General features: G+C 45.2%; 1 long non-coding RNA gene across 1 annotated transcript in view; it reads right to left on the bottom strand.

Moving 5' to 3' along the window:
* Nucleotides 1-11,583, bottom strand: part of LOC141145767 (uncharacterized) — a 59,157-nt gene extending 47,574 nt beyond the window's left edge. The window contains exons 1-2 of the long non-coding RNA XR_012244629.1: nt 11,506-11,583; nt 1,626-1,738 (exon numbers count right to left, since the gene is read on the bottom strand). This is a non-coding gene — a long non-coding RNA (uncharacterized lncRNA). The remainder of the gene's footprint in view (nt 1-1,625; nt 1,739-11,505) is intronic.
* Between the last annotated feature and the right edge of the window lie 8,728 nt (nt 11,584-20,311).

Raw genomic sequence — 20,311 nt, 5'->3', positions numbered from 1 at the left:
TAAAAAAGGGGACAGGGACTGTTATGACGAACTTTTTCGCACCTGTTCCTATTACCCACTTATGGAATCAAACATCATGACAGTTTTAACAGTTTGCTAATTAAATAGCATAAAGTCTTGCAAAAGACATCAATTTCTTTTCTTTTCCCTTCCTTTTCCCAAAAACAGGACACTTAACTTGTGCTTAACACTTCAGTCCCAGCCACCATGCAGGGAAAGTTCCACTAGACAGCAGCAGGATTGTTACATCTGTACTAGGTTATCAAATACTCATCCTTTAAAGGGTCTCATCCTTTGGATCCCTTGAAGAATCTCCAGATCTTGCTCCAATGGACGAGCGTTGACTGTTACAGCACGCCCTCGCCACTTATCTGCCGCTTCCTGAGTGTCTCCCGGCGGCGTGTGACGTCACTCCCAGCTGTCCCGCAGAGCATTCGGCCGCTCTGCAGAGATCGGTAATGAATCAGTAAAGATAGGAAAAGCAGGAGCAGAGCGCCTCGCGTCTCCACACTCTCCGTCCAGCGGGACACAGCTCACCGCTCAAGGCTCGTATGCTGCACACTCTCCACCGCAGCACCGCTCAGCCTGAGCTTTCACTGACCGGAGGAGCAGGGGGGGTAAAGGAGGGGGAGGACACACAGCACCTTCTTACCCACTCCATCCCGCAGCGCCACTCACACCCGCCCATCCGGTCACACCTTTTTTTTTTAACATTTGTATCATGTTTTTTCTGGATTTTTGGTTGATATTCTGTCTCTATCGTATAAAATACACCTATGATAAAAATTGTAGACCATTTATTTTCCTTGTAAGTGGGAAAACTTACACAATCTGCAGCTGATCAAATAATTATTTTCCAGACTGTACCTGTCCAGGGATCCAGCGATGTCGGTTCTTCATTCGGCTTGTGGGTGCAGGTGACGGCATCTTTACAGCCGGTTTCCTACTGCGCATGCAGGAGTCGTGCTGTGCCTTCTGGAAGGTCCCGCCATCTTCTGGGACCCATGTGTGTGTATCCCAGAAGGCAGCGGGGGGGCAGGAGGAGTGGCCGGACATACTTGGATATCACAGTGTCGATCCCACCCGGAAGTGGGGGCGTATACCTGTCAAAGTCTGGTACCAGCTCCCCCCCAAAAAAGTGTCAAATGTGGCAGTGGAGGGTGTGAACAAGAGAAGCTTCCCCTTCCGGGTGGAGCTCCGCTTTAAGTAGTGACAGTTATTGCTAAATCAATCTGGAAGAGTCGGGTGGCTTACTTTTTCACACCATTTTTTTCACGGTGGCTTTATTTTTTACGGCATAATTGCTACCAGGAGATCTATAGCGATGGTCTGGAAACAGAAGGACCCCCTGAAAGCATGTCCTTTGTGCACAACCTGAATATGCAAACAGATTGGATTAATGTTTGGCAACAAATATGGAAGGCAACTGTCCTTCTGGTCACAAAGGTCCGCATGGAGACGTCATTATCCCTGCATGCCTTATAATAGGTATCAGAATTGAGATGAATCTTCTTGACTTTGATCTAAAGAACTCAAATTAAGCCAGTTCTGAACCATACATTTTCTAAGATCTACATAGGCTTTTTCTGTTTGTTTCCCCCTGCCCATTTTTTATATATCCCTACCTTATCTCTGTTCTAGAGCACGTGTGTTCTGTATTCCATAGGCATTGGCTTATTGACAATGTTCAATGGCAACGTACTTTTACTTTCTGCTCATGGTTTCTGCAATCTCTCACCTAAAAAGAAATAAACATAAAGGTAAAAAAAAAAAAATTGCAGTAACACAACACACCATAACTGATGGGTATTGGGTCCATAACCTTGAGATGCTCTGTGTGAATTCCTGTTCTGGTTTGGTTGCGTTGGCATTCCATTCACATTAACATGTCCATGGTAAATTACTGCAAGGCAAAGGTCTGAAGCTGGCCTCAGTCAAAGTTCTAAATTGGCTAACAGACCCACTGACCTCGCTCCCTAACCTACTTCATTCCATACAGGAGTATGGGTCTCTCTCTTTGTTTCAAATCAACCTAACCAAATCCTCCCTACTTAACATAACAGTGGGCAAAGACATTGTCCGCCTCCTGCGTTCAGAATACCAACTACGCTGGGCAACCAACACTATTCCTTATCTGGGAGTAGACATTACCTCTGACCCTGCCGACTTATATCAGGCGAACTTCGCCCCATTACTCCTACGTCTCAAAACGGACCTTCACCACTGGCATTCCCTTACTTTAACATGGTTTGGATGATGCAATGCCATTAAGATGACCGCCTTGCCTAGGGTGCTTTACTTGCTACAAGCCCTTCCCATCCACCTCCCCCCTCCATTCTTTAAACAAATCGACTCAATGTTTCGCGACTTTTTCTGGTGGCATCGAAAACCACGTATTAGACTGCAACTCCTCCATATGGCAAAGCACAGGGGCGGAGTCGGCCTCCCAGACATGAAGGCCTACTACAGGGCGGCACATCTCACTAGAGTGGTCGACTGACATTGCCACATGGAGGCTGAACAGTGGGTGGCAATGGAGTTGGAGGACTCCGACAGAATGGCCAAGAGCTGGCCATGGATCGCCACTCCTCTGCCGAGGGACATCACTGACCATCCCACTCTAGGAAGCACAATAGAGGTGGTTAGAGATGCCTTCCGACACTCCTCAGTATCCCCGATGCCCACCCCCATGGTGCCAATCCCCGGTCGTCAAGGCCCTTTCTTAGGCGCATGACTGCGGGGGGGTGGCTTCACCTCCACGACTTTCTGGGCCCAGACAGCCAACTCACAGCAGAAGCGGGGATGTCGGCTGCAGACCCCCCACTGGACTACTGGAGCGGTCTCCAACTGTGTGACTTCTTATGCCAGTGCGCACGGACCCTGGGCATAACATGCCAGCTCACGGAACTGGAACAAATCTGCCACCGCAGAGAACCGACCCGCCGCTGTCTATCTCTAATCTATTGCTCCCTGATTTTGCCAGCAGAATGGTTTATCCCCCCTTTCCTCTCTAAGTGGGAAGCGGATTTAGGAGTTAGATTCAATGACTCACAGAGGGAGAAGATCTTACACTTTGCCCAGAAGTCATCCTTGGCCACCAGAGTCCAAGAGACATGCTATAAAATTATGACCCGATGGTATAGAGTGCCTACTACTCTGCACCGTTTCTTCCCGCAAGTCTCCAGTCTTTGCTGGCGTTGTGGTGTGGAAGAGGGAACGATGCTCCACATCTTTTGGGACTGCCCCAAAATCAAACCCTACTGGTTGGAGGTGGCACGCACAATCAGGCACCCGACTAATGTCTCTCTTGAAGGGAGATCCCGGGGCGTGCTTGCTGCACCTCTTTAAGCGACCCATCAAGAAATACAAAGCCTCCCTTACCATCCAGTTATTGAATGCCGCCAAGGCATGCATCCCTTTGTGTTTGAGATCGGAGACTCCACCAACGAAATCCCAGTGGTTTGCCAAGGTGAATGAACTAAGAAACACCTTGTACGGGAGGGAGGAGGCCTTCCGGGAGACATGGCGACCATGGCAACATTACATCTACACTGAAGCAGACCTCCGAGAAGTTGCACAGCCTGATTAATCCCTGGGGCTTGGGCTACTCCCTAGTTGGGGGCACCGTCTCCATCTTCCTTTCTCCCCCCCTCTTCACCCCTCTACCCCGCTACCTTCTTGCCTACCCCTCACTTTCCCTCCCCCCCCCCCCATTCGGGGAGTCCTATCCCCCCCCGCCTTTCCTCTCTCCCCTAGTCCTCCCTTGCCCAAATTTCTCCCAGTCATGGGCTGGTCTTCTCAGATACTATGAATATCTTATTTTACATCACCCGTCTGTTGTGTCCCATGGCTGGGCTCAGCTGGCACTCGGGAGGCATCCCTCCCAGTCAGCTGTGAATGCGTTTCTCACTGTATGGCCCTGGTAGCTATACTAGCCTAAGTGGGTTATTAAGTAATTAACAGTCTGGAAACCTCCCCGGTTTTGCACACGCACAGCTCCGTCATACTGCCTCACCCTTACATGTATTATACAGAGTGCATAACCAAGGAAATCGTTATTTGACACTGCTGATATAACATCTAATCCTTTCTGTTACACATTTCTGTTTTTCTTGTATACACTGTCATTTGTTTTTTTGACTATTAAACTGTACCATCTTGAAACAGAAATAAAGGAATTAAAAAAGTTCTAAATTGGACTCATGACATGTAACAATTAAAGGCTTACAACCAAAGACTATGCATCTTTGGGTGACGTAGGGCCCCCCAGTTGGGTAATGTTGATGCCCCATCTCTCATATGGATACTGGGTAGGTTAATCCCTTGGTTGCTATGTATTGTCTTCAAGGGGACCCTGCACCTGAGCTCCACTGAACGTCACCTCTACTCACAGAGTGATCTCATTCTCTTTATGTATGTAGCTATTCATTCCCATGGAAGATTTGTTTGTGACAAACTGCAACATGCATGTGTCTTGACAACCACAACTGTTCCACATATTATGGAGGTTAGCAATTAATTTTTCTCAAGACACTGACGAGTTTACACTAAACTTAGCCCAACACAACAATGCTAAAGTTGACATGAGTTGTGAGATCCCACATTTCAGAGTCACTTTTCAAGAAATAATTTTCAGGACCGGAGATGATGAGCAGTAAGGTCTGTTAGAGGTTCTAACCCTTCAACACACCATCCAAAACCAAAAATAAATATTGTCTGGAGTTGGGCTTTAAAGAACGGTGTTTTTGTGTCAGTTCTGGAGATTTGTTGAGAATCTCAATTTTTAGATGGCTTTCAAGCCTTTGTACCAGGTTAATGCACATTACAATGTATATTAACTTGGCATGTTGCACATTAACCACTTCAGCCCCGGAAGGATTTACCCCCTTCCTGACCAGAGCACTTTTTACAATTTGGCACTGCGTCGCTTTAACTGCTAATTGCGCGGCCATGCAATGCTGTACCCAAACGAAATTTTCCCACAAATAGAGCTTTCTTTTGATGGTATTTGATCACCTCTGCCATTTTTATTTTTTGCGCTATAAACGGAAAAAGACCGAAAATTTTGAAAAAAAAAGATATTTTCTACTTTTTGTTATAAAAAAATCCAATAAACTCAATTTTAGTCATACATTTAGGCCAAAATGTATTCAGCCACATATCTTTGGTAAAAAAAAAATGTCAATAAGTGTATATTTATTGGTTTGCGCAAAAGTTATAGCGCCTACAAACTAGGGAAAATTTTCTGGAATTTACACAGACTTTAATTTATGACTGCCTATGTCATTTCTTGAGGTGCTAAAATAGCAGGGCAGTACAAAACCCCCCCAAATGACCCCATTTTGGAAAGTAGACACCCCAAGGAAATTGCTGAGAGGCATGTTGAGCCCATTGAATATTCATTTTTTTTGTCCCAAGTGATTGAATAATGACAACAACAAAAAAATTACAAACAGTTGTCACTAAATGATATATTGCTCACACAGGCCATGGGCATATGTGGAATTGCACCCCAAAATACATTCAGCTGCTTCTCCTGAGTTCGGGGATACCACATGTGTGGGATTTTTTGGGAGCCTAGCCGCGTACGGGGCCCCGAAAACCAATCACCGCCTTCAGGATTTCTAAGGGCGTAAATTTTTGCTTTCACTCCTCACTACCTATCACAGTTTTGAAGGCCATAAAATGCCCAGATGGCACCCCCCCCCCCAAATGACCCCATTTTGGAAAGTAGACACCCCAAGCTATTTGCTGAGGGGCATCTTGAGTCCATGGAATATTTTATATTTTGACACAAGTTGCGGGAAAGTGACAATTTTTTCTTTTTTTGCACAAAGTTGTCACTAAATGATATATTGCTCACACAGGCCATGGACATATGTGGAATTGCACCCCAAAATACATTTAGCTGCTTCTCCTGAGTATGGGGATACCACATGTGTGGGACTTTTTGGGAGCCTAGCCGCGTACGGGGCTCAGAAAACCAATCACCGCCTTCAGGCTTTCTAAGGGCGTAAATTTTTGATTCACTCTTCACTCTTCACTGCCTATCACAGTTTCGGAGGCCATGGAATGCCCAGGTGGCACAAACCCCCTCCCCCCCAAATGACCCCATTTTGGAAAGTAGACACCCCAAGCTATGTGGTGAGAGGCATGGTTAGTATTTTGCAGCTCTCATTTGTTTTTGAAAATAAAGAAAGACAAGAAAAAAAAATTTTTTTTTCTTTTTTCAATTTTCAAAACTTTGTGACAAAAAGTGAGGTCTGCAAAATACTCACCATACCTCTCAGCAAATAGCTTGGGGTGTCTACTTTCCAAAATAGGGTCATTTGGGGGGGGGGGTGTGCCACCTGGGCATTCCATGGCCTCCGAAACTGTGATAGGCAGTGAAGAGTGAAATCAAAAATTTACGCCCTTAGAAAGCCTGAAGGCGGTGCTTGGTTTTCGGGGTCCCGTACGCGGCTAGGCTCCCAAAAAGTCTCACACATGCGGTATCCCCGTACTCAGGAGAAGCAACAGAATGTATTTTGGGGTGTAATTTCACATATTCCCATGGCATGTTTGAGCAATATATCATTTAGTGACAACTTTGTGCAGGAAAAAAAAAAATTTGTCTTTTTCCCGCAACTTGTGTCACAATATAAAATATTCCATGGACTCGACATGCCTCTTAGCAAATAGCTTGGGGTGTCTACTTTCCAAAATGGGGTCATTTGGGGGGGGGGGGGGGTTTGAACTGTCCTGGCATTTTATGCACAACATTTAGAAGCTTATGTCACACATCACCCACTCTTCTAACCACTTGAAGATAAAGCCCTTTCTGACACTTTTTGTTTACATGAAAAAATATTTTTTTTTTGCAAGAAAATTACTTTGAACCCCCAAACATTATATATTTTTTTAAAGCAAATGCCCTACAGATTAAAATGGTGGGTGTTTCATTTATTTTTTTTAGACAGTATTTGCACAGCGATTTTTCAAACACATTTTTTGGGGAAAAAACACACTTTTTTAAATTTTAATGCACTAAAACACACTATATTGCCCAAATGTTTGATGACATAAAAAAGATGATCTTAGGCCGAGTACATGGATACCAAACATGACATGCTTTAAAATTGCGCACAAACGTGCAGTGGCGACAAACTGAATACATTTTTAAAAGCCTTTAAAACCCTTTACAGGTTACCACTTTAGATTTACAGAGGAGGTCTACTGCTAAAATTACTACCCTCGATCTGACCTTTGCGGTGATACCTCACATGCATGGTGCAATTGCTGTTTACATTTGACGCCAGACCGATGCTTGTGTTCGCCTTTGCGCGAGAGCAGGGGGGGACAGGGGTGCTTTTTTTTTTTTTTTTTTTTTTTTTTTCTTTATTATTTTTTTGCTTTTTTATCTTATTTTTAAACTGTTCCTTTAATTTTTTTAATCATTTTTATTGTTATCTCAGGGAATGTAAACATCCCCAATATCCCCTATGATAGCAAAAGGTAGTGACAGGTACTCTTTTTTGAAAAAATTGGGGTCTATTAGACCCTAGATCTCTCCTCTGCCCTTAAAGCATCTGACCACACCAAGATCGGTGTGATAAAATGCCTTTCCAATTTCCCAATGGCGCTGTTTACATCCGGCAAAATCTAAGTCATGAAATGCTCGTAGCTTCCGGTTTCTTAGGCCATAGAGATGTTTGGAGCTCTGGTCTCTGATCAGCTCTATGGTCAGCTGGCTGAATCACCGGCTGCATTCTCAGGTTCCCTGTTGAGACAGGAGAGCCAGAGAAAAATACGGAAGACGGTGGGGGGGCATTCCCTCCCACTGCTTGTAAAAGCAGTCTAGAGGCTAATTAGCCACTAGGATTGCTTTTACTTGAAAGCTGACCGCTGGCTGAAAAGAATGATACCAAGATGATACCTAAACCTGCAGGCATCATTCTGGTATAACCACTCAAAGTCCAGCAACATACCAGTACGTTGCTGGTCCTTGTTGGGCATATATTGTAATCTTTTTTTTTTTCATGCAGCCTGTGGGCTGAACGACAAAAAGAGATTGATCGGTGGGTATGCCCATCATTAGAATACCTCCCTTCATCCACCCACTTCTAATGATGGGCATACATGCACCATTTATATATGCCAAAGCATGGGGGCATCCTCCCGCAAAAGGTAGGAGCAAATCGCTCCTCCGCCCTCTGCTTCCCCCACGCTTCGGCATATATCACCTGTAACTTTTGTAACTGTAACTGGTCCCAGGTTCGGGTCTCTCAAAATGTGATGGCATCTTGGGAGACCCTGTGAAAGTGTGCTTAGTCTGTGCAATGCTGTACCCTACGCTAATACTCAACTAGTGAATGGTAGCGTTCAAAACATTCACCAATGCAAAGACCAGGATTGTCAGGACAGGAGGGACAATAATAGCGGGTGTCACGCCTATATCCGTGCTTGCTGCACACACGACATCTTTTTTGGGGGGGTTCGTTGGGTAGGGGTACTCGGGAGGACATAAAGAAAATGCCTCTCATGAAGCCGACTGCATTTGGTTGAGGATGTGAATGGGGGAAGTACGGGCGCTGCAGAAGTGGTGGGTTCCCAATTAGGATTGGCGAATGCAGCAGGAAGGGCACTATGGGCACGACGGGCCTGTGTTTGTCTTCTTCTTGGTGGCAGCGAGACACTACTTGTGCTTGCCACCTCACCAGCTTGAACTGCACTTATGGGACTCGCCACGTCATCAAGTGTTATTGCAGTGCTGGTTTGACTACGACCGGGGTGTACTAGGCCACTGGTGCTTGCCAGTTCACCAAAACGCTACCAAAAAAACTGTTAGCGATCGCAGGGATCAGGCCTGACTCTGCGAACGCTGCAGTTATGCGTTTAGTGTTTTGTAAGTGACAGTGATCGATCGATACTGCACTTGGGTGGGCTGGGCTGGGCGGAGGGGCAAAACGCAGGTGCTAGCAGGTATCTGGGCTGATCCCGTTAACACTGCGTTTTTGGGAACCCTAAACTTCTGGAGATGCTAGTATAGATCTGATCGGATCAGATATTGATCCGTTCAGATACTATACCACTAAGAGAGGTGTATGCTGCGTGCGTGGGTGTTAGCGGCACTGGCGCTAACCTGACGCTGCCTGGGGAGACGCAGACCCTATCTGACCCTAAAACCTAAGTTATATCACCCCCGGGCGATCAGGGGGCTAAACCTTTATTGGGTAATAAACGGCGGGTGCCCCGACACTATAAAAAAAAAACGAACTAACCAGCGTCACCCGTAACAGTTATATGGTGATCCGTGGTGAAAGGGTTAACTAGGGGGCAATCAAGGGGTTAAAACATTTATTAGGTAGTATATGACGCTATAAAACACTGACGGCGAACCTATATATTTACCTCCCTAACTAGCGTCACCAGTGACACTAATACAGCGATTAGAAAAACGATTGCTTAGTGACACTGGCGATGGGGCGTGATCAAGGGGTTAAAACTTTATTAGGGGGGGTTAGGGGGGTATCCTAGACCTAAAGGGGGCTAACACTAACTGCCCTACCACACTAACTGTCACAAACTGACACCAATGCACTAATCAGAAAAAAATAAACTGCTTGTTGTCAGTGTGACGGGGGGGGGGGGGGGGGGAAGAGGGGTAATTAGGGGGTGATCAGAATCAGGTACACTAACATGTCCATGATACAGTATGTTACTGCACGGCAAAAGTCTAAAGCTGGCCTCAGTCAAAGTACTAAATTGGACTCATGACATGAAACAACCAAAGGCTTACAACGGAAGATCATGCACCTTTAGGTGAGGTGAGGACCACCCAGTTGGGTAATGTTGATGTTCCAAGGAACCAATGTTCCTTGGTTGTTTTGTATTCTTCTTAGGGGAACCCTGCACCTGAGCGCCACCAAACTTCACCTCCACTCACAGAGTGATCTCATTCTCTTTATGTATGTAACTACTTATTCCTATGGAAGATGTGTTTCCGGCAAACTGAAGCATGTATGTGTTTTGACAACTACTACTGCTCCACTTATTATAGAGGTCAGCGAGTCATTTGCCTCAAGACAGTGAGGAGTTTACCTTGAACTTATGTGAACTTTAGCATTGTTGTGTTGGGCTGAGTGGTGAGATCTCACATTTCAGAGTCACTTTTCAAGAAATAATTTTCAGGACCGGAGATGGTGAGCAGTAAGCAGGGCAGCCATCAGAAATTTTTAGGCCCCTTACACAGCTTTAGACCTGGGCCCCCCGCCCCCCCTCACACACACCTGTATATATGTCAGCCCCCCCATACACATACACACCTGTATATATGGCAGCCCCCCTCACACACACCTGTGTATATGTCAGCTCTCCCCCATACACACACACACACACACACACCTGTATATATTTCATCCCCACCCCCCACACACCTGTATATATGTCAGCCCCCCCCACGCCCCTGTATATGTCAGCCCCCCTCACACACCTGTATATATTTCATCCCCACCCCACACACACACACCTGTATATATGTCAGCCACCCCCCACACACACCTGTATATATTTCATCCCCACCCCACACACACACCTGTATATTTGTCAGCCACCCCCCACACACACCTGTATATATGTCAGCGCCCCCCCACACACCTGTATATATGTCAGCACCCCCCACACACCTGTATATATGTCAGCGCCCCCCCACACACCTGTATATATGTCAGCGCCCCCCCACACACCTGTATATATGTCAGCACCCCCCACACACCTGTATATATGTCAGCGCCCCCCCACACACCTGTATATATGTCAGCGCCCCCCCACACACACACACCTGTATATATGTCAGCGCCCCCCCACACACCTTAATATATGTCAGCGTCCCCCCACACACACCTGTATATATGTCAGCACCCCACCACACACACATCTGTATATATGTCAGTGCCCCCCACACACACCTGTATATATGTCAGCCCCCCCACACACACACACCTGTATATATATACAAACAGTAGTATAAAAATATGACAGTCCAATTCCTGTATGATTCAGATACTAAAACAGCGCTGAAATTAAAACACATATCCTGCGGCCAACGCCATGTCAGAAAAAAGTCTTTTGTGCAGTGATGATAGAGGAAACAGTTCAAAAAACATTACAGGTGATCATTGATGATTGTTTAAAGTGTTGTCATAGCACCTTCCACCAAAACTCTCAGATTTCACCGCGTGAAGCACGCTCCCCTCAGGGGGTTAAACTCACCAGAAAACTCTAATGAGAAAGCCTTTAGAGTAAATGTTCCTCAACCAGTTAAATCTGCATCCTCACCATCCACAGAGATCCAATGACACAAGAGCTCCAAAAACGTGATAAAATACAAGAAAAGTTCCGCACATAGCGTAATCCTGTTTTATTGAGACGTTTTTCACAAATGCCAGAGAACCCCCCTATATTAAACTACGTACACATTAAAAATATCAATCAAGCAAAACAAGTAGTAAAGAACAGCTCTGTCACCGTTTCCGCCGTCCAACGAGTCAGCGTGTGTCTTCCTGCAGACACTGCAATCGCTTCCTGGTATGGAGCGGGCCATCGGTGGAGCGCAAACGTCACTTCCGGGTGATGGCGTGTAGGTCACGTCCTTACGCGTTTCGTCATTTCCGTCTTCAACAGAGGGCATGAGCACACGACATCCAGTTGGGCTTATATCTCCCCGCCCTCTAGCGCATCCGCCAATCTGGCACCAGCAGCCACACATGACGGTGCTTGTCACTATGGCAAACGGACACCGCCGGCTCTATGCACAAAGGGAGACGGAGGAAATAGAATCATACAATAATATGCCCTAATAAAACCTCATTTAAAACAACTTAAAAACAACAATAGAACATATGCATTCTGAGCAATTGAAATGACAGCATCCTGAACTGGCATATGTAATAAATGACAGATGAAATGAAACATTACGGATAAATAATAAACCGTTACATTGGCAGACATAAAATAACTATTTCAATAACATATAACCATATAATAAAGATGTATGTCTTAAAACACCTCGAGCATTGATAATAAATATAAACATATTCAATATATATATATATTGTACTGTAAATTTTAATGTTTCAAAAAAAAAACAAAACAATGGAGAATAAATTAATAATCACTAATAAAACAATTTATGTCCAGATCGACATTTAAACCCTTCGGCAATAATGTATCTACCAAGAATATCCTTTGGGTCTCACGTTTGGATAATTCTCGCACCAGATTTGAGCCCCTCCAAAAAGGTTTTTAAATGGTCAATACCCCAAAATTTTAACCCCGAGGGGCCTTTATTGTGAAGGATTTTAAAATGTAATGACACATTATGATCCTTAAAACCTAATTTGATATTGGCTATGTGTTCTGCGATCCGGATTCTCAGTAATCTTTTTGTGCGGCCTATATAGATTAACCCACTTGGGCACTGCAGGGCATAGACAACGTATGCAGTGTTACATGTGATGAACTCCTTGATTCTAAATTCTTTATTGTAAGATGTAGACAAAAATCTAATGAGGGCTCTCAGAGGTCTATTAACTTCCCTACATGCACGGCATTTCCTACAAGTGTAGAAACCATCCCTATCCCAAAAAGATGAAGTTTGGATGGGAGATCAAACACTTTTTTCACTATTTAGTTTGGTGCCCTTCTGTAAATAAAACCAGGTTTAGTGGGAAGTGCTGGTTTAAGAACTCTATCCATAAGGAGAATATGCCAGTGAGACAAGAAAATAGCTTCAACTTCCTTATATTGGGCATGGAAGCCTGAAATTAAGCTCCATTCCTGATTAGTAGCATTAGAGAGATGAATTGCATCCTTCAAGTACTCATCTCTCGGAACTGAGGCAACACCTTCAATGATCCTATCTAAATGTTCTTCAGAATAGCCTTTTTCTATGAATTTTTTCTTGACAATCAATGCTTGGGAATCAAAATTTTCATCATTCGAGCAGTTTCTCCTCACTCGGGTTAATTGTCCTTTGGGGATATTTTTTAGCAACATCGGGTGAGGTCCACTTTGTGTAGGTAGATAACTGAGTCCGTGGGCTTGAAATGTACTCTAGTACCTAATTTATTCCCTTGCCTGTAGATATTGACATCAAGGAAATTTATATTACTTTTGCTTATTTTACTTGTCAATCTTATATGGCTGGTGTTGCAGTTGATGTTAGTGATCCTGACGAAATAAAGAACAGATCATCGATATATCTTCTATATAGTAGTAGTTGATACCTCTTAACAGAAAAGATTGTTTTGTCCTCCCATTCACCCATAAATAAGTTCGCTATGCTGGGAGCGAATTTTGCACCCATTGCAACGCCTCGTTTCTGGGAGTAGAAGTTTCCACTATACCAAAATTAGTTGTGGCCTAGACAGAAATATAGGGCATTCCGTATGAAGATCTTCTGGCTGTGCGTTATATCATCCCTCTGGCATAAGGCCCAGTGAAGGGCTAATAAAGCATCATCATGCTGTGTGATGGTATAAAGGGATGTGGTTACCAGGTAAAGTTCTTCTCTTTCGGTTAGATCAATCTCCTGTAAAAGCTGAAGAATGTTCTTGTTTGTACCACACTTTTCTGTAAAAAAAGATCCAAACACCCCCCTGTTCAGTTCACACCAGAACATGCTACCAGGAAAAAAGTTTGCTTGAACACGCGAACACCGTTAAAGTCTATGGGACAAGAACATGAATAATCAAAAGTGCTAATTTTAAAGGCTTATATGCAAGTTATTGTCATAAAAAGTGTTTGGGGACCTGGGTCCTGCCCCAGGGGACATGGATCAATGCAAAAAAAAGGTTTAAAAACGGCCGTTTTTTCAGGAGCAGTGATTTTAATAATGCTTAAAGTCAAACAATAAAAGTGTAATATCCCTTTAAATTTCGTACCTGGGGGGTGTCTATAGTATGCCTGTAAAGGGGCGCATGTTTCCCGTGTTTAGAACAGTCTGACAGCAAAATAACATTTGGAAGGAAAAAACCCATTTAAAACTACCTGCGGCTATTGCATTGCCGACAATACACATAGAAGTTCATTAATAAAAACGGCATGGGAATTCCCCACAGGGAAACCCCGAAGCAAAATTAAAAAAAAAAAAATGACGTGGGGGTCCCCCTAAATTCCATACCAGGCCCTTCAGGTCTGGTATGGATATTAAGGGGAACCCCGCGCCAAAATAAAAAAAAAAAAATGACGTGGGGTTCCCCCTAAATTCCATACCAGACCCTTCAGGTCTGGTATGGATTTTAAGGGGAACCCCGCGCCAAAAACCCCCCAAAAAAACGGCGTGGGGTCCCCCCAAAAATCCATACCAGACCCTTATCCGAGCACGCAACCTGGCAGGCCGCAGGAAAAGAGGGGGGGACGAGAGTGCGGCCCCCCCTCCTGAACCATACCAGGCCACATGCCCTCAACATTGGGAGGGTGCTTTGGGGTAGCCCCCCAAAACACCTTGTCCCCATGTTGATGAGGACAAGGGCCTCATCCCCACAACCCTGGCCGGTGGTTGTGGGGGTCTGCGGGCGGGGGGCTTATCGGAATCTGGAAGCCCCCTTTAACAAGGGGACCCCCAGATCCCGGCCCCCCCTGTGTGAAATGGTAAGGGGGTACTTACCCCTACCATTTCACTAAAAAACTGTCAAAAATGTTAAAAATGACAAGAGACAGTTTTTGACAACTCCTTTATTTAAATGCTTCTTCTTTCTTCTACCTTCCTTCATCTTCTTCTGGTTCTTCTGGCTCTTCTGGTTCTTCCTCCGGCGTTCTCGTCCAGCATCTCCTCCGTGGTGTCTTCTATCTTCTTCTTCTCGGGCCGCTCCGCACCCATGGCATGGGGGGAGGCTCCCGCTCTTCTCTTCATCTTCTTCTTCATCCTCTTCTCTTCTTCCTTCTTTCTTCTCCGGGCCGCTCCGCATCCATGCTGGCATGGAGGGAGGCTCCCGCTGTGTGACGGAGTCTCCTCGTCTGACGGTTCTTAACCACTTCCCGCCCGCCTTATAGCGGATTGACGTCCGGGAAGTGGTTCTGTTATCCTGACTGGACGTCATATGACGTCCAGCAGGATAACATGCCGCAGCGTGCCCCCGGGGGCGCGCATCGCGGCGATCACACACCGCTACACTGATCTTGGTAAAAAGCCTCCGGCGGAGGCTCTTTACCACGTGATCAGCCGTGTCCAATCACAGCTGATCACGCTGTCAATAGGAAGAGCCGTTGATCGGCTCTTCCTCACTCGCGTCTGACAGATGCGAGTGAGGAGAGCTGATCGGCGGCTCTCCTGGCAGGGGGGGTCTGCGCTGATTGTTTATCAGCGCAGCCCCCCCGCAGATCACCACACTGGACCACCAGGGATCGCCACTAGGACCACCAGGGAAGGGGCAACATGTGGATGGCCAGGTATGTACCCCATGGCCATCCACATGTGCCCAGTGTGCCAAATCTGTGCCAATCAGTGCCCACAAATGGGCACTGATTGGCACCATTATGTTGCAGTGATGCCCAGCAATGCCACCCTTAGGGGCATCACTGCAAATAAGCAGTGCCATCAGTGACACCCATCAGTGTCCATTCATGCCACCTGTCAGTGCCCATCCATGCCCATCAGTGCCCATCTATCAGTGCCCATCCATGCCCATCTGTGCCAACTATCAGTGCCACCTATGAGTGCCCATCAATGCCACCTATGAGTGCCCATCAGTGCCGCCTATAAGTGCCCATCTGTGCCACCTATGAGTGCCCATCACTGCCGCATACCAGTGCCACCTATCAGTGTCCATCAGTGCTGCCTATCAGTGCCCATCAGTGCCGCCTATCAGTGCCCATCATCAGTGCCCGTCAGTGCCACCTCATCAGTGCCACCTCATTGGTGCCACCTCATCGGTGCCCATCAGTGCCGCTGTATCAGTGCCCGTCAGTGCCCGTCAGTGCCCGTCAGTGCAGCCATATCAGTGCCCGTCATTGAAGAAGAAAACGTACTTATTTACAAAAAAGTTTTAACAGAAACAAAGAAAAACTTGTTTTTTTTCAAAATTTTCGGTCTTTTTTTATTTGTTGCGCAAAAAATAAAAACCGCAGAGGTGATCAAATACCACCAAAAGAAAGCTCTATTTGTGGGAACAAAATGATAAAAAATTTGTTTGGGTACAGTGTAGCATGACCGCGCAATTGTCATTCAAATTGCGACAGCGCTGAAAGCTGAAAATTGGTCTGGGCGGGAAGGTGTCTAAGTGCCTGGTATTGAAGTGGTTAAATAACGGGGGGCGGGGCCACCCGGTGACCCCACCCCCCTCTGACGCACGGTGACTTGACGGGACTTCCCTGTGACGTCACGGGGAATGCCACGGGGAAGTCCCGTCATGTCCCGTACGTCAGAGAGGGCGGGGTCACCAGGTGGCCCCGCCCCCCGTTATTTAAGAACCGTCAGACGAGGAGACGCCGTCACACAGCGGGAGCCTCCCTCCATGCCAGCATGGATGCGGAGCGGCCCGGAGAAGAAAATGAAGAAGAGAAGAAGGAAGAAGAGAAGAGGATGAAGAAGAAGATGAAGAGAAGAGCGGGAGCCTCCCCCCCATGCCATGGGTGCGGAGCGGCCCAAGGAGAAGAAGATAGAAGACGCTGCGGAGGAGATGCTGGACGAGAACGCCGGAGGAAGAACCAGAAGAGCCAGAAGAACCAGAAGAAGATGAAGGAAGATAGAAGAAAGAAGAAGCATTTAAATAAAGGAATTGTCAAAAACTGTCTCTTGTCATTTTTAACATTTTTGACAGTTTTTTAGTGAAATGGTAGGGGTAAGTACCCCCTTACCATTTAACACAGGGGAGGGGCCGGGATCTGGGGGTCCCCTTGTTAAAGGGGGCTTCCAGATTCCGATAAGCCCCCTGCCCACAGACCCCCACAACCACCGGCCAGGGTTGTGGGGATGAGGCCCTTGTCCTCATCAACATGGGGACAAGGTGTTTTGGGGGGCTACCCCAAAGCACCCTCCCAATGTTGAGGGCATGTGGCCTGGTACGGTTCGGGAGGGGGGGCCGCACTCTCGTCCCCCCCTCTTTTCCTGCAGCCTGCCGGGTTGCGTGCTCGGATAAGGGTCTTGTATGGATTTTTGGGGGGACCCCACGCCGTTTTTTTTTTTGTTTTTTTTGGCGCGGGGTTCCCCTTAAAATCCATACCAGACCTGAAGGGTCTGGTATGGAATTTAGGGGGAACCCCACGTCATTTTTTTTTTTTAATTTTGGCGCGGGGTTCCCCTTAATATCCATACCAGACCTGAAGGGTCTTTTTTTTTTTAATTTTGGTTCGGGGTTTCCCTGTGGGGAATTCCCATGCCGTTTTTATCAATGAACTTCTATGTGTAAATGGGTTTTTTCCTTCCAAATGTCATTTTGCTGTCAGACTGTTCTAAACACGGGAAACATGCACCCCTTTACAGGCATACTATAGACACCCCCCAGGTACAAAATTTAAAGGGATATTACACTTTTATTGTTTGACTTTAAGCATTATTAAAATCACTGCTCCTGAAAAAACGGCCGTTTTTAAACCTTTTTTTTTGCATTGATCCATGTCCCCTGGGGCAGGACCCGGGTCCCCAAACACTTTTTATGACAATAACTTGCATATAAGCCTTTAAAATTAGCACTTTTGATTTCTCCCATAGACTTTTAAAGGGTGTTCTGCAGCATTCGAATTTGCTGCGAACACCCCAAATTGTTCGCTGTTCGGCGAACTTTCGAACAGCTAATGTTCGACTCGAACTCGAAGCTCATCCCTAGTTGGTAGTGACGAGACACTGATAACTAGCTGGGAATTTTTATTTAAAAAATATTTCTTCATATTCATCTTTCTCATATATTTATGTACATCTATAAAAACATCGAATTTATTGATAGGTCTTTTTAAGCCACACTTCAGACCCAGATTCAAGATATTGGTTTCTTTATGAGTCAGGGTAACGTCAGTCAGATTGAAAATTCCTCCTAATCCTGCTCTCTCCTTCTTTTTCTGGATCCTTCGTCCAGCTCTGCAGCCCCTGGCCCAATATAAGGAAGATGAAGCTATTTTCTTGTCTCACTGGCATATTCTCCTTATGGATAGAGATCTTAAACCAGCACTTCCACCGAAACCTGGTTTTATTTGCAGAAGGGCACCGAACTATGCGGACAAAATCGTGAAAAAAGTGTTTGATCCCCCATCCAAACTTCCACCTTTTTGGGATAGGGATGGTTTCTACACTTGTAGGAAATGCCGTGCATGTAGGGAAGTTAATAGACCTCTGAGAGCCCTCGATAGATTTATGTCTACATCTAACAATAAAGAATTTAGAATCAAGGAGTTCCTCACATGTAACACTGCATACGTTGTCTATGCCCTGCAGTGCCCATGTGGGTTAATCTATATAGGCCGCACAAAAAGATTACTGAGAATCCGGATCGCAGAACACATAGCCGATATCAAATTAGGTTTTAAGGATCATAATGTGTCATTACATTTTAAAATCCTTCACAATCAATACCCCTCAGGGTTAAAATTTTGGGGTATTGACCATTTAAAAACCTTTTTGGAGGGGCTCAAATCTGGTGCGAGAATTATCCAAACGTCAGACCCAATGGATATTCTTGGTAGATACATTATTGCCGAAGGGTTAAATGTCGATCTGGACAAGTGATTATGATATTAGTGATTATTAATTTATTCTCCATTGGTTAATTTTTTTTTTTGAAAAATTAAAATTTATTTTAAATTCACTATATTATTTTTTATTAATTTTTAGTGAATTTTAATATGTCTCCTTTTTTTTGAGCTGGTGTTCTATATTTTATATATATATTTTTTAATTAATATATATGTGTTTAATTTATTGGAGTACAGTACAATATATAGAGAATATATTTATATTTATTATCAATTGCTCGAGGTGTATTAAGACATACATCTTTATTATATGGGTATATGAAATAATTATTTTATGTCTGCCAATGTAACGGTTTATTATTTATCCATAATGTTTCATTTCATCTGTCATTTATTACATATGCCAGTTCAGGATGCTGTCATTTCAATTGCTCAGAGTGCATGCGTTCTATTGTTGTTTTTAAAGCGGTTGTATACCTTTTTTTTCTACTTTTACCTACAGGTAAGCCTATAATAAGGCTTACCTGTAGGTAAAAAAAATATCTCCTCAACCTGTACGGTTTAGGAGATATTCCCCTCGCAATGGGCCGCTGACTGCAGCGGCGCATGCGCACAGGGGATTCTCAGCAGACAGCCCGGCAAACTCCGGAGCTTGCTGGACAGAAGTCTCCCGCGCGCATGCACGGGAGTGACGACGTCGTGGCTCTGGCCACTCACAGCGCCGGAGCCGCGATACCCGGAAGACACACCGAGGGGAAATGTCAGCTCCCTCGGCGTGGAGATGCCGGCGCCTCGTTCTAAGGTAAGTATCTCATAATGAGCTAGTATGCGGTGCATACTAGCTCATTATGCCTTTTCCTTTGCAGGTGTAGAAAAAAAAAAAAAAAACAGTGGGTATACAACCACTTTAAGTTGTTTTAAATGAGGTTTTATTAGGGCATATTATTGTATGATTATATTTCCTCCGTCTCCCTTTGTGCATAGTGACAAGCACCGTCATGTTTGGCTGCTGGCGCCGCATTGGCGGATGCGCTAGAGGGTGGGGAGATAAAAGCCCATCTGGATGTCGTGTGGTCACGCCCTCTGTTGAAGTCGGAAATGACGAAACGCGTAAGCACGTGACCTACACGTCATCACCCGGAAGTGACGTTTATGCTCCACCGACGGCCGGCTCCATAACAGGAAGCGATTGCAGTTCCCACAGGAAGACACACGCTGACTCGTTGGACGGAGGAAACAGTGACAGAGCTGTTCTTTACTACTTGTTTTGCTTGATTGATATTTTTAATGTGTACGTAGTTTAAAATAGGGGGGTTCTCTGGCATTTGTGAAAAACGTCTCAATAAAACAGGATTATGCTATGTGCAATTTTCTTGTATTTTATGATGTTTTTGGAGCCCTTATGTCATTGGATCTCTGTGGATGGTGAGGATGCAGATTTAACTGGTTGAGGAACATTTACTCTAAAGGCTTTCTCATTAGAGTTTTCTGGTGAGTTTAACCCCCTGAGGGGAGCGTGCTTCACGCGGTGAAATCTGAGAGTTTTGGTGGAAGGTGCTATGACAACACTTTAAACAATCATCAATGATCACCTGTAACGTTTTTTGAACTATTTCCTCTATCATCACTGCACAAAAGACTTGTTTCT

Source organism: Aquarana catesbeiana, linkage group LG05, assembly GCF_042186555.1.
Source record: "Aquarana catesbeiana isolate 2022-GZ linkage group LG05, ASM4218655v1, whole genome shotgun sequence".
Taxonomy (NCBI): Eukaryota; Metazoa; Chordata; class Amphibia; order Anura; family Ranidae; genus Aquarana; species Aquarana catesbeiana.
This window is presented reverse-complemented; position numbering and strand designations above follow the sequence as displayed.